We start from the raw sequence: 12,398 nt of genomic DNA on the forward strand, positions 1-12,398 counted from the left end.
TATATATAATTGTTTTCGGGGAAGAAGGAAGAGGGAGAGAGAGAAACATCAATGATGAGAGAGAATCATGGATGGGCTGCCTCCTGCACGCTCCCTACTGGGGCTCGAGCCCACAACCAGGGCATGTGCCCTGACCCCAGAATCCAACCGTGACCTCCTGGTTCATAGGTCCACACTCAACCGCTGAGCCACTCCACCTGGAATATGTTTGCCTTCTGTTTAAATGGATTTATTGGTCCTGAATCTGCTGTAGACTCTGGAAGCCGGGAAAATCTAATTCTAATTAGATTTTTGGCCCCAGTACCATTCGAAGCATTAAAATTTTACTCATGCTGGGTCATATATGAAGTCATCGTGCCTAGAGGAATGTAGGGTCACATTGTATTCCATAGTTTTATTTTCTCGGCGCTTTTGGGAAGATTGTTGTAAAGACTGTAATTTCCTCATATTTTGTAACCTTGTAGCAATGATAATAGTGATGCAACTTTCATGTTTTTATTAGATTTAACTCTTGCTCATTTACATGCGCACATATACTAATATAAATATATAGATTAATATAAGAAGAGCACACAGATATGTACAATATGACCTCCTTATTTTGGGAGGGGGAGAGTATCTATGTGATTAAATAAAAAAATAGAAAAGAGGCAAATTTTGGGGGTTAATAAAAAAATACCTATCTGGATGTTTGGGCAAATGTATTTGGTTTATCCACAGAATTATTTCAGTTTTTATACATAGAAACAACTGGTGTCCTAAAATTTTTGCTGAATGAATTTCATCCAAGGTGTGTCCACACAATTCCAGTATGATGAGTAGAAAGTAAAATGCTGTTTCTATTTTGTCTACACAATGCCAAGCACCCAGGCCGGCCATTGGACGGAAGCCACAGCATTGACTAGTTGCTCTGGCATCGCGGGATTGTCTGGGCGAGGCCCGCGCAGACACAGCGGCTCTCATTGTGAAAAGTGCCGAATCAATGATTCTCTCTCATCATTAATGTTTCTCTCTCTCTCTCTCTCTCTCTCTCTCTCCCCCCTCCTCCTCCTCCTCCTGCTCCTCCTTCTCCTTCTCTCCTTTCCTCTCTGAAATTAATAAAGATATAAAAAAGAAGAGCCAAAAGAAGAATAAAAAAAATATGAAGACAGTGTAAGTAAGGCAAGCATGTAAAAAAAAAAATGCCTCCGCTCTGAGCGAGCGCCAGGATCAGAGCAGGCCCACCGCTGGGCTACTCCGCACCCCGGAGGGTGGCTCTGCGGGTCAGGGTCGAGGTCTCCAGCAAACACGCTGTGGAAAACACAAGTGCGGTGCCGCTCTTGCCCTTGCGAATAAGCAGCCTGCTGTTTGTTCAGTGAGACGGGCTCATCCTGTTTTCCAGCTGCCCCTTGGATAGTATTGATCTGTTTGGGAGAACGTCTGCTGTGAATTGGCACAGACCAGTCATCAGGACTCTTGTTGGCGCCGGGGTATTTCGGGGCCGATCTGAGGAACCGAGACGCAGGTCAGCGCTGGCCCCATGTGGGCCTCCGTGGGCATCAGCAAGAGACCCACCCTGTTTCCGTGGCTGAGGCGGCAGGGCACCTGCTCAGTGACGTCACAGAAAACAGCTGCAGTCTCTGGGGCCGTTTCATCTCCTGTCGATGCTCAATATTGGGTTGGTCGATGTCTAAATGTCAAGGGCACATTTTAACATAAAAATGCCTTCTTTCATTTCTGTTGTGTGCCTCCGAGTTTGACTTCTTCTTTTCCTTTCTGCTCTGCCAAAAAAGTAAATGTAAATGATGAGAACACAATAAGACCACTTTGTAACTGATTTTCTGGGCAGCACACAAAAAGACTGCTGTTCTAGGATTGGTGCTTTTGTGTGTGTGTCAGCTTCAAAAGCTATCTTCCTTCTGAAGTTTATAAATTTAAAATATTAGCGTTTAGCCAACGATTGAATCTAGCTCCCGAGAAAGACGTGTGAGATCGTACCAAGTGGTTGCTTGAGACCAGAACTGACCTGGTTAAATTTCAGTCCTGAAAAAGTTACACACGGAAAATTGGAAAGCCATGAACCGAGTAGCTTATATTTTTTTGCCTTAAAAATTGAATGTCAAACTTTTTTGAAGTCAGGTGTTTTGCAAGGTGAATATTAAACTTTCAAATGCAGATACTCAATCTTGATTAAACAGCAGGATTTAAGCACTTGAGAAATAGGCTGACATTTTTAAAAATCAGATTTTGTCCTTCTAGGTACAAAAACAGTGACTGAATGCGTCATGGCCATTGGCATTGTGCAACTGCGCAGGCCAGACTGAGGGTGCGAGGAGGGGTGGCGGGAGCGTCTGTCCTGGCTGAATTGCTGCAGAACAAAAACGTTAAGAAATGTGAGTGCGTAAAAGCAATGTTTATCTATTTTGTCCAAACCGCCCGGGGATGAAGTGTTTTTAAAAAGCCACGAGAATATATGTTTTCTGTACAGCGCTGAGAAAAATGAATGGATTACTGGAATGCTTCTGTTGTCAGGGCTGCCTTGATGTTATGCAGTCAATCAGGAACAGAACTTTCTTTCTGATACTACTTGTTTCTGTGTGACACTTCTATTGCCTTACTTTCCCCTCCAAGCTTGGAAATACTTTGGGTTTCCAGGAGTCCTCTGCGATCTGTCACACTAGCTGTATCAGCATATTCAAGCTTAACATCATTCATCCACATAAACCTGTATCAGCATATTCAAGCTTAACATCATTCATTCACATAAAGTAAGGAATTCAAAGTATGCCCTGGGATAGGAATGTTATCATGAATCCATGGTAACATCTAAATGGTTTACTATATTTTAGGTCACTTTGACAATCCAAACGATTCATATATTTGGTTATAACTATCAGGGTGTGACCTTGAGCCCTTTTAACCCCAATTCCAGTGACACTGTCTACTGCAGTGAAAGGGTGACATAGCCAGTCTGTACTGGCTATTGTGTTCCTCTACTTCATGACTGAAATAACGTGTTGGTCAACAATGTCAGAGCCGCCTCCCTGGGCCAGTCCTGGCGGAGGGGGAGTTGGTATGCTGTAGTTGCCTTTTCACATTTCCGCTTTTGTTACCTCATTTCGGCTTTCGTAGAGTAGCAGTGGTTTGCACAATTAATAATTAGTTCTTTGCTAAGTGCTTGCCTTATTCAGTATTGCCATCAGTAGTCGATACAATGGCTGTTTGATCATCCATGTTTTCATCTGCATTTCCTCGTTTGACAAAATCCTATCTCGTGTCTTTTGTCTGTTTTGCCCCCCAAATGAAATGTTAGGTTGACGTTTTCCCAAGGTCCCAAGGCAGTTAGACACGATGCACTGCATCTTCTGATTGGCTTTTAGTCATCTTTCCTCAAAGGGGAATTCATCCGAAATCCAGTTCGCATTTTGCCTTTGGCCCCATGTCAGGAATCAAAAGGCCTCTTAAGTGTAGATCTGCTTCTGGCTTCCCCATTCTGTCCCATTGATCTGTTTGTTGATTCAATTCCAGTACCACATTATCCTCATTTCTGTGACTTTTCAGTAAGTCATGAGTTCAAGTAATGTAATTTCTCCGCTTTGTCCTTTTTCAAGTGTGCTTTGGGTATTTTGGTTGTATTTATATATATATATATTTTAGAATCCATTTGTTGAATTCTAAAAAACAAATAACTTTATGAGATTATAGCAGGGATAGATCAATTTGGGGAGAATTGAAATTTTAACAGCATTAAGCTTTCAAAACCATGAACACGGTATATCTTTCCATTTACTTAGGTTTTCTTAAATTCCTTCTAACTATGGCTTGTGGACCCATTTTACATTTTGAGTGACCCTGGAAAACATGTGGAAGTGGGATCATAAACGCAGTTTCCAGCCTTTTATCTCAAAGGAACTCTGTGGGTCATAAAGGTTTCCTGGTGCAGGCTTCTACTCGTCCCGATGAGTCCCAAGGGCGAGTGTCTATGGTCAGTCAGAAAGAATGTACTGAGCACACCTTCCAGGAGCAGAGTGCTAACTCATCAGAGTCTCCAGTGTGCATTCTTGGGGTGTTTCTCTTAGACCATAGTCACTCCTCTGTCACTATGAGATTTACATGTAGTGAATGTTAAGAACCATCCTCTGCTGGTCAGTGTTTCACTGAATATTATTTCATCATTTTCATGCGACTAGAATCCCACTCAACGCAGTTTATCATCCTGCTTACGTCCTCAGAGGTGGAAACATGGAGGGTCCGTTGCGCCAACGTTTGGGTGGCAGCTGCTCTCTGCCTTTGCTCTTTACGGGAGAGTGACGGCGTCTTTCCATTAGTCATTGCGCTCCCTGATGTATTCATCCTCCCACAGTTCCCTTTCCTTTTGTAGCTCCTCTTCTGTCCGCCAGAAGGATCAGTATCTAACCTTCACATTGTACCTTCTGCAGCGTGTACTGGGTTATTTTCTTCTTTTTCATGTAAATGCTACATTCAAAAGTAAACTATACTTTGTATTGTTTATCCAACAGTGCTATTAAATATTTAACAATGGGTTGAGGTCAATTGGTGATGACACAACATGTGGAAATACAGGAGAGATGATGCATTAAGTGTTGAAATAAATTGTTTCAACACATGGCGAGCCTGGCTAGCTTTTGGATGAGGATAGGAATATATATACATTATGAATACTAGCAGATGAATGACTTAGACGCAGCCTTGTTCAATGTGTGCTCAATGTCCCATACCCAGTCACTCTTGAGCAATATAAAATTGTTGGTGTGTATAGGGGCTCGTCTATTTGTTATCCAATCCATTAGCTAAACAATTCCTTTCTGAGCTGGTTTCACTGCAACTTCCTTGCAAGTGAAGATATGAGAATAATCAGCAGCAACCACGTGTGAGCAGCCCACATGCTGGGCAGCTGGAATCATGGTGGAGAGGAACCACGTAGTTGAGATCATTTTGGCCCCAAATTTCTCATCTTTGCTTTAGCAGAAAGCATGGCTCTGGCCAGATGACGCAGCCAGCACGCTGCCAACATCTTCTTTTTGCCAGGGCACCAGATTTCTCGAAGAAGGCTGCGGCGGTGATCCCTAGCTTTTTCTTATTCGCAGTTCCTCTGCGAAGCTATTGAAAACTGGGAACCGTTTCTCTAGAATAGTGCACAGACACAAACACATATACACCCACTCAAAATTTTTCATTCAGTTTCAAGGAAATCATAGCCATTTCGAAATACTCCAGAGTTCCGTGGACCCGTATGAAGACTCCTGATTTTGAAATATCCAACTGCCAGGTAGATGATGGTTCTGCCCATGCTCCACAGTCAGCCTACTTGCTTCTCAAGAACCTTTCGGACCTCAGCCAGAGAGTCCTCCCTGGAATAATTCTATATCCTAGGGCAGGGGTGGGCAACCCCTGGCACACGTGCCAAACATGGCCCGCCAGTAACTTTTGCTGGCACACGAAACCCTCTCTTATAATCTTCCATTTACAATCTTTTTCTTAATATCGACTTTCTTATTTTTCAGATAAATTCAGTGTAGGTGCATCTTAGATAAATAATTTTACATAACAAGTTATCTTAAAGACCATAGCCATGGATTGACGAGAGAGGGAAAGAGCAATTTCTATGCCTCTGCCTTAACTCTCCCTGCCTTCCTAGATCCGACCAGTGTTTTGGTTTTATCCACATACGCTTGTGAATCTTTGTTCTCAGTGATGAATTTTGTTAAGTCTCATAATAGGAGTAGCCTGACGGATGAAAGTAGTAGCTCGTGCATATCTCTGAAGGTCACAAAATAGAAACCTGATGTAAAATCTCTGTCATCAGTGATGCAGCAGCAAAAGTCCCACTGATAATATCAAACGGAGTCATAAAGTTTTCTGTCGGACTATCAGTGTATATGTATACATTAAAAAATAAATGTATTTTTCATCATCATATACTGTGTTTTTGTCGCTCGAATGAATTTTATTATTTCTTCAAGGTTCTTCACATACGTATACCTTAAGAAATATCAAGTAGGCTAACATGTTCTCAAAAAATTAGGGTTGGCACGCAGAAGAATTTTGAGTCAGAGATTTTGCTGGTTTTGGCACGCACTCACAAAAAGGTTGCCTACCCCTGTCCTAGAGTGTCTTACCAAGTTAATCAGTGTCACCATTACAGCAATTGTCTTGAAAGAGTACACACACACACACACACACACACACACACCCAATATGCATTTATCTATTATTTTGTTATTTAACAATAGCTGCCATGCATTGAGTACCTATTCTATACCAGGGACATGAAATATATCACCTCTATTTTCTTAACTACCTTTCTAGATAGGTATTATCATCACCATTTTCTAGATACTAACTCTACAAAACCTAGGGCAAAGCTGAGCCAGGAACACTATCTAGCCCAGTGTTTGGGAAGGGATTGTTCTTTAGGATTAATAAAAGAAACAGCTCTGCAATTACTACTTTATTTTAAACAACATACTTCCACAGATAATGTTTTTCTACTGTTTATTCACAAAATCTGCAGTAGAGGCACACAAAATATACCAGCACAAATAGCCCGTAGTCTTTCCACGGCGTAGTTATCAACATAATTTCTACAGATATTTAGTCAACGTTTATTACGTTCTCCAGACTCTGTGATGGGGAAAGAGAAGCAAACAAGACAAATCCTGCTGCAGCTTTCTTGGAAGTTTTGGGATAACAGAGAAGGCAGATATCAAACAGGTGCTTACACGGCATTGTGATGAAGATGACCAGGGAAGATCTTCCCACCGCAGTGACATTTAGCTGAGACCTTGCGTTTGAGGAGGGGTTAGCCAGGAGAAGGTGGTGACTGGGGAGAAGGTGCAAGAGGATTTCAGAAGTCTAGGAGGCAAGAGAGGAACCACTTGAGGAACCAAAAGAAGTCTGGTAATGACCAAAGCACCTCTTTGCGAGGAAGAGTGGAAGGGAAGGAAATGGGAGAAGCTGATGGCGCAGATGCTATAAGCTCTCGTAAAAACCTTAGGTGCATTGGTTTTCCAGAGGAAATCCATGGGAATACTTCAGGTAGAGGGTGGCAGGAGCCATTTTTTTAAAAAAATATATTTTATTGATTTTTTACAGAGAGGAAGGGAGAGAGATAGAGAGTTAGAAACATCGATGAGAGAGAAACATCGATCAGCTGCCTCCTGCACATCTCCCACTGGGAATGTGCCCACAACCCAGGTACATGCCCTTGACCGGAATCGAACCTGGGACCTTTCAGTCCACAGGCCGACGCTCTATCCACTGAGCCAAACCGGTTTCGGCAGGAGCCATTTTTTACTTGGAAGCATTCTGTGTGCTTAAGATAGACGGGGAAGGCACAGCCCTGGGGAAAGGCTGCCTTCTGAGGTGTCATCCCAGGAGCAGAGCTCTATCAGGAGTGACACTTGGCTTAAAGAGACAGATAAATCAAGTGGTGACTGTCCTAGCTGGTTTGGCTCAGTGGATAGAGCGTTGGCCTGCAGACTGAAGAGTCCCAGGTTTGATTCCAGTCAAGGGCACATGCCTGGATTGTGGGCTTGATCCCCAGTAGGGGGCGTGCAGGAGGCCGCTGATCAATGTTTCTCTCTCATCATTGATGTTTCTATCTCTCTCCCCATCTCCCTTCGTCTCTGAAATCAATAGAAGTGTTTTGTTTTTTTTTTTAAAAAAAGAGATGATTAAGAGGCAGAATTGATAGGTTCTGCTGATTGGATGTGGGGGGTAAGGGAAAAGGAGGAGACAAGGATGAGTCTGGAGTTTCTGGTATGAATAAGTTAGCGGGTGGTGGTATCATTTTCTGAGATAAACAATATGGAAGATGGGCAGGTTTCTGTTTGGGACTTGTGTTTAAGGAATTTTTGAATGCCCTAAATTGCCAGGGTTATCTTTATGAATAAATCTATTATGGGTAACACACGTTGGTCTTCCTTTTTGACCCTGGAAAGAGCCCAATCATGACCAGTTACAACCAACAACACAAAGCACCTTAGGACGAACTAATCAAACAAGTGAATGAGAAGGAATGGCTGTTCCATAAGCCAATTCCCAAGAAAATCCATGTTTCCCTTGCACTTTCTGAGCACTAACTTTAAAGGGTAGCAGTAACTCAAGATATAAAGCTCACATGGGGCCCGGCCAGTGTGGCTAAATAGTTGAGCGTCAACCTATGAACCAGGAGGTCATGGTTTGATTCCTGGTCAGGGCACATGTCCGGGTTGTGGGCTCGATCCCCAGTAGGGGGTGTGTAGGAGACAGCCAGTCAATGATTCTCTCTCATCATTGATGTTTCTATCTCTCTCTCCCTTTCCTTTCCCCTCTCTAAAAATCAATAAAAACATATTTTTAAAAAAAAGCTCAAATGGGGATAGGATAAAAGGGGCCCACATACTCTATTAAGATACTAGTATACAACTGTGTGGCATCTTTGTCTTGGGTAAACCCATCTCCTAATCAGGCATGGAGAGAATAGATGAGAAGTCCATTTCCAGCTACTTCGGACATTTCTCTGTATGTTAAATAGTATTTCTTGGGTGAACAGAACTGGTGGAGTACAATTGAGTGCCCATTGATAGTAACAACATTAGATAAATGATGGGGAAATTGACATTTATGTGGTGACAAAGAAACTAGATGGCTTTCTAGTTTCAGGTGAAATCCACAGCACAATGGAGGGACCAGGCTGCCTTCACCCCAATCCAGAGGTTAATCTTTGTATCACTACGGTGGGCAACTGGCTATAGGTGCGGCCTGATGTAATGGAATGCAAAGAAATAATATCACCCATGATGAATTCCAGCCAAAAGATATAAATGGAATATAACCAAGATGTTAACCTAACTTCTCATTTACAGGAAATTCAGGAGTTGGAAGAACTGTGCCCCAGGAAACAACCAGAGAAATCCAGGCGGGAGGGCCGGCTACAGAACAACGGCCTGCCCTCAGCAGCAGTCTGGGTGAACACTCCCCTGTCTTCCCCCATGGGTGCTCCTGAGACAGATGTCAGGTTATCCTGTGCGGTGGAACAGTCAGTCACAGCAACGGTGCCCGCTCCATCAGGCAGCTTCGTATTGGGGCTCCTTTCCTTCTGCTCTGCCCTCGCTCCCTCTACCGGCCCCCGAGGCGCACTCTCCAGCAGAGCATGGACTTCAGCCTTCCTGCTCCCGGGGTTGGCGTTCTGGGGGACCTCCACTGAGGTCCAGAGGAAGTGAAGACTGCTCACGCTTCCAGGAACCCGCAAGGCCATAGCAGTGGTTCTCAACCTTCTGGCCCTTTAAATACAGTTCCTCATGTTGTGACCCAACAATAAAATTATTTTCGTGGCTACTTCGTAACTGTAATGTTGCTACTGTGATGAATCGTCATGTAAATATCTGATATGCAGGAGGGTCTTAGGCGACCCCTGTGAAAGGGTCGTTCGACCGCCAAAGGGGTCGCGACCCACAGGTTGAGAACCGCTGCCTTAGGTGATCTAGTCTCTTCTAGACAACAAAGACTTTCTTTTTAGGACAAAGATGACACAGCTGTGCTGTGCTTCCTATGATTATAGGATGGGAATGAAAACCAGGTAAATTTGATGTAGGGAGAAGAGAAAAGGACGGTAAGGCTGTGAATAATTAGCAATATCTGTTTTGGGTAGCAGATGGAGCTGTCATCCACCCCCACTTTTCATCCTGAGATGGAGAGACAAAGGTGATGAGGGTGAGGGGAGGTAATTGCATTCACCAATGGGGGGGAAGGGCCTTGTGTGCAGGTGACGTGGACAGAACATGTGTGTGGGCCTGGGGCGTGCTCCTAGGCGTTTCCCTCAAGTCCTGGACCTTCTCACCTATGATTCCCATCCCTTTCTCTGGGGCCTCACGGGTCTCCAAACGCATTCCTGCCTCACACGCTGCCTTTTTGCTCTTTCAACCTGAAAAGCTTGTACTTTATATAACTTACGAAGTGATCACCCCGATTACATCTAGCACCCATCTGATTAGGATATTATTGACTATATTCCCATGCTTTGCTTCGTAAGTTACAGAAATGTTTAATTATGGGGTTGTACACTTGAAACTAATATAATATTATATGTCAACTGTAATTTTAAAGATAAAATGTATTAAACAAAGAAAAAAAACCCTTTCACTTTAGATATGTCCTTGGCTTGCTCCCTCTTCATGTCTCTGCTCAAATATTTTATAATTAATCACATATAATTATAATATATATATAATTTATATAAGATAGATCATATATAATAAAAATATGTGATAAATATATATGTATTTATAAGTTGGGCTATTGATTACTTTGAAACCTTATACTGATGGCAGAATACATGTTTATTTTTCCCCCTTTACCTATTTTCTAAGGAAGGTGTTGGTTGAATGGCTATTTCAAGTGATGTTGACAAAAATGTTTTTATTTTTTGCTTTGTTTTCTTTCTCAAAGGCCAGTTCTCATAGGATACCATTATGCACTCACGGGCACTCATAGAGTCAGGGATTTCTGCATCGGCACAATTTTGACCGGTGGGAGTCCCTTCAAGGGGCCTGTTTCCTCTTCCCATGATCCTGCTCTTCCTGGGGGGTGGTTTGCTTCCTGGCACAGCTTGGCCCAGCCTGACCCTGTACCTGTGCTGCCAGGCATAGAACCAGCCTTTCTCCAAGGGCCCTGCCTGTTTTCTAAACAATTGGGAATGGTGTTAGAGGTTAAAGTCTGGGTGTGGAGGGTGCTCATTGCTAGAGGAGTGACAGTGGAAACTCTTTGGATTTTAACAAACAGAGCTAGAAAATAACCATTAAGAACAATAATTTTATATTGATACTTCCAAATTCATTTTTAAAATATAGCTTTATTGGTGTAAAATTCACATATCATAAAATTCTTTCTTCGAAAGGGTACAATTTAGTGGTTTGTAGAATATTCACAGAATTGTGCAAATATCACCATGGTCTAATTCCAGGATGTTTTTATTACTGTAAAAAGAAGCCCTGTGCCCGGCCAGCTTGGCTCAGTGGTTGAGTGTTGACCTAAGAACCAGGAGGTCACGATTAGATACCCGGTCAGGGCACATGCCTGGGTTGCGGGCTCGATCACCAGTGTGGGGCGTGCAGGAGGCAGCCGATCCATGATTCTCTCTCATCATTGATGTTTCTATCTCTCTCTCTCCCTCTCCCTTCCTCTCTGAAATCAATAATATATATATATGCTCTGTACCCATTAGCAGTCACTCCCATGCCTCCTTTTCCTTAGCCCTTGGCAACCATTATTCTACTGCCTATGGATTTGGCCATTCTGGACATGTCACATAAAAGGAATCATACAACGTATAGCCTTCTGTATCTGGATTCTTTTACTTAGAACAATGTTTTCAAGGCTCGTCCATGTTGCAGCATGTATTGGCACTCCATTCCTTTTTATGGCTCAGTAGTATGTAATTGTGTGGATAGACCACATTGCACTTACCTAGCATCAGCGGATGGGTATTTGGGTTGCTCCCATTTTTTTAGCTATTAGAATAACAGCTTTGAACACACACATACAAGTTTTTGTGTGGCAGATGCTTTCATTTATCTTGAGTCTTTACACCGAGGAGCAGACTTCCTGGAACATATGATATGTATATGTTTAACTTTTTGAGATGCTACCAAATTGCTATCTGAACAGTATTTTGGAAACTGTTTATTTCATTTCATATTCCACCAGCAATCTATGGGTGTTCCCACTTCTCCCCATTCTTGTCAAAACTCGATACTGTCTTTTTTGATTACAGCTATCTTCATGGGTGTGAAGTGGTATCTTGTGTTATTTTTTTTAAGCAAAAAATTCTACTTGAAGCTAAAGTTCTACAAAGAGATTCTGTAAGGAGGGAACAGATGACAGCAGCCTGCACGCTTCCTGTACAGAAGTTCCAGGGCGTGCAGTGGCGTCGGTCCGGTGGGTGCGGCGAGGAGAGCAGCTCACAGCCTGCTCACACCAGACATGGCCCGTCTCAGAGGGGAACACGTTTCCCGGGAGAGTGAACACTGTGACTCCAGGGGGGCAGTTCCCCACCAATTACAGAAAGCCCTGGAGTGGGGGAGGGGGAAGGTGGAGGGTGGAGGGTGACTCCCAAGCTGAAGGTCATTCGGTTTTGGGCTAGGGGAGCAGTTCTCAACCTGTGGGCCGCGACCCCTTTGGCGGTCGAACGACCCTTTCACAGGGGTCGCCTAAGACCATCCTGCATATCAGGTATTTACATGGCGATTCATAACAGTAGCAACATTACAGTTATGAAGTAGCCACGAAAATAATTTTATGGTTGGGTCACAACATGAGGAACTGCATTTAAAGGGCCAGAAGGTTGAGAACCACTGGGCTAGGGCCTAATTTCTCGTGGCCTGTCTTCCCCTCTTTGTGGCTTCGATTTCTATTTT

Source organism: Myotis lucifugus, unplaced genomic scaffold, assembly GCF_000147115.1.
Source record: "Myotis lucifugus unplaced genomic scaffold, Myoluc2.0 scaffold_875, whole genome shotgun sequence".
Classification (NCBI taxonomy): domain Eukaryota; kingdom Metazoa; phylum Chordata; class Mammalia; order Chiroptera; family Vespertilionidae; genus Myotis; species Myotis lucifugus.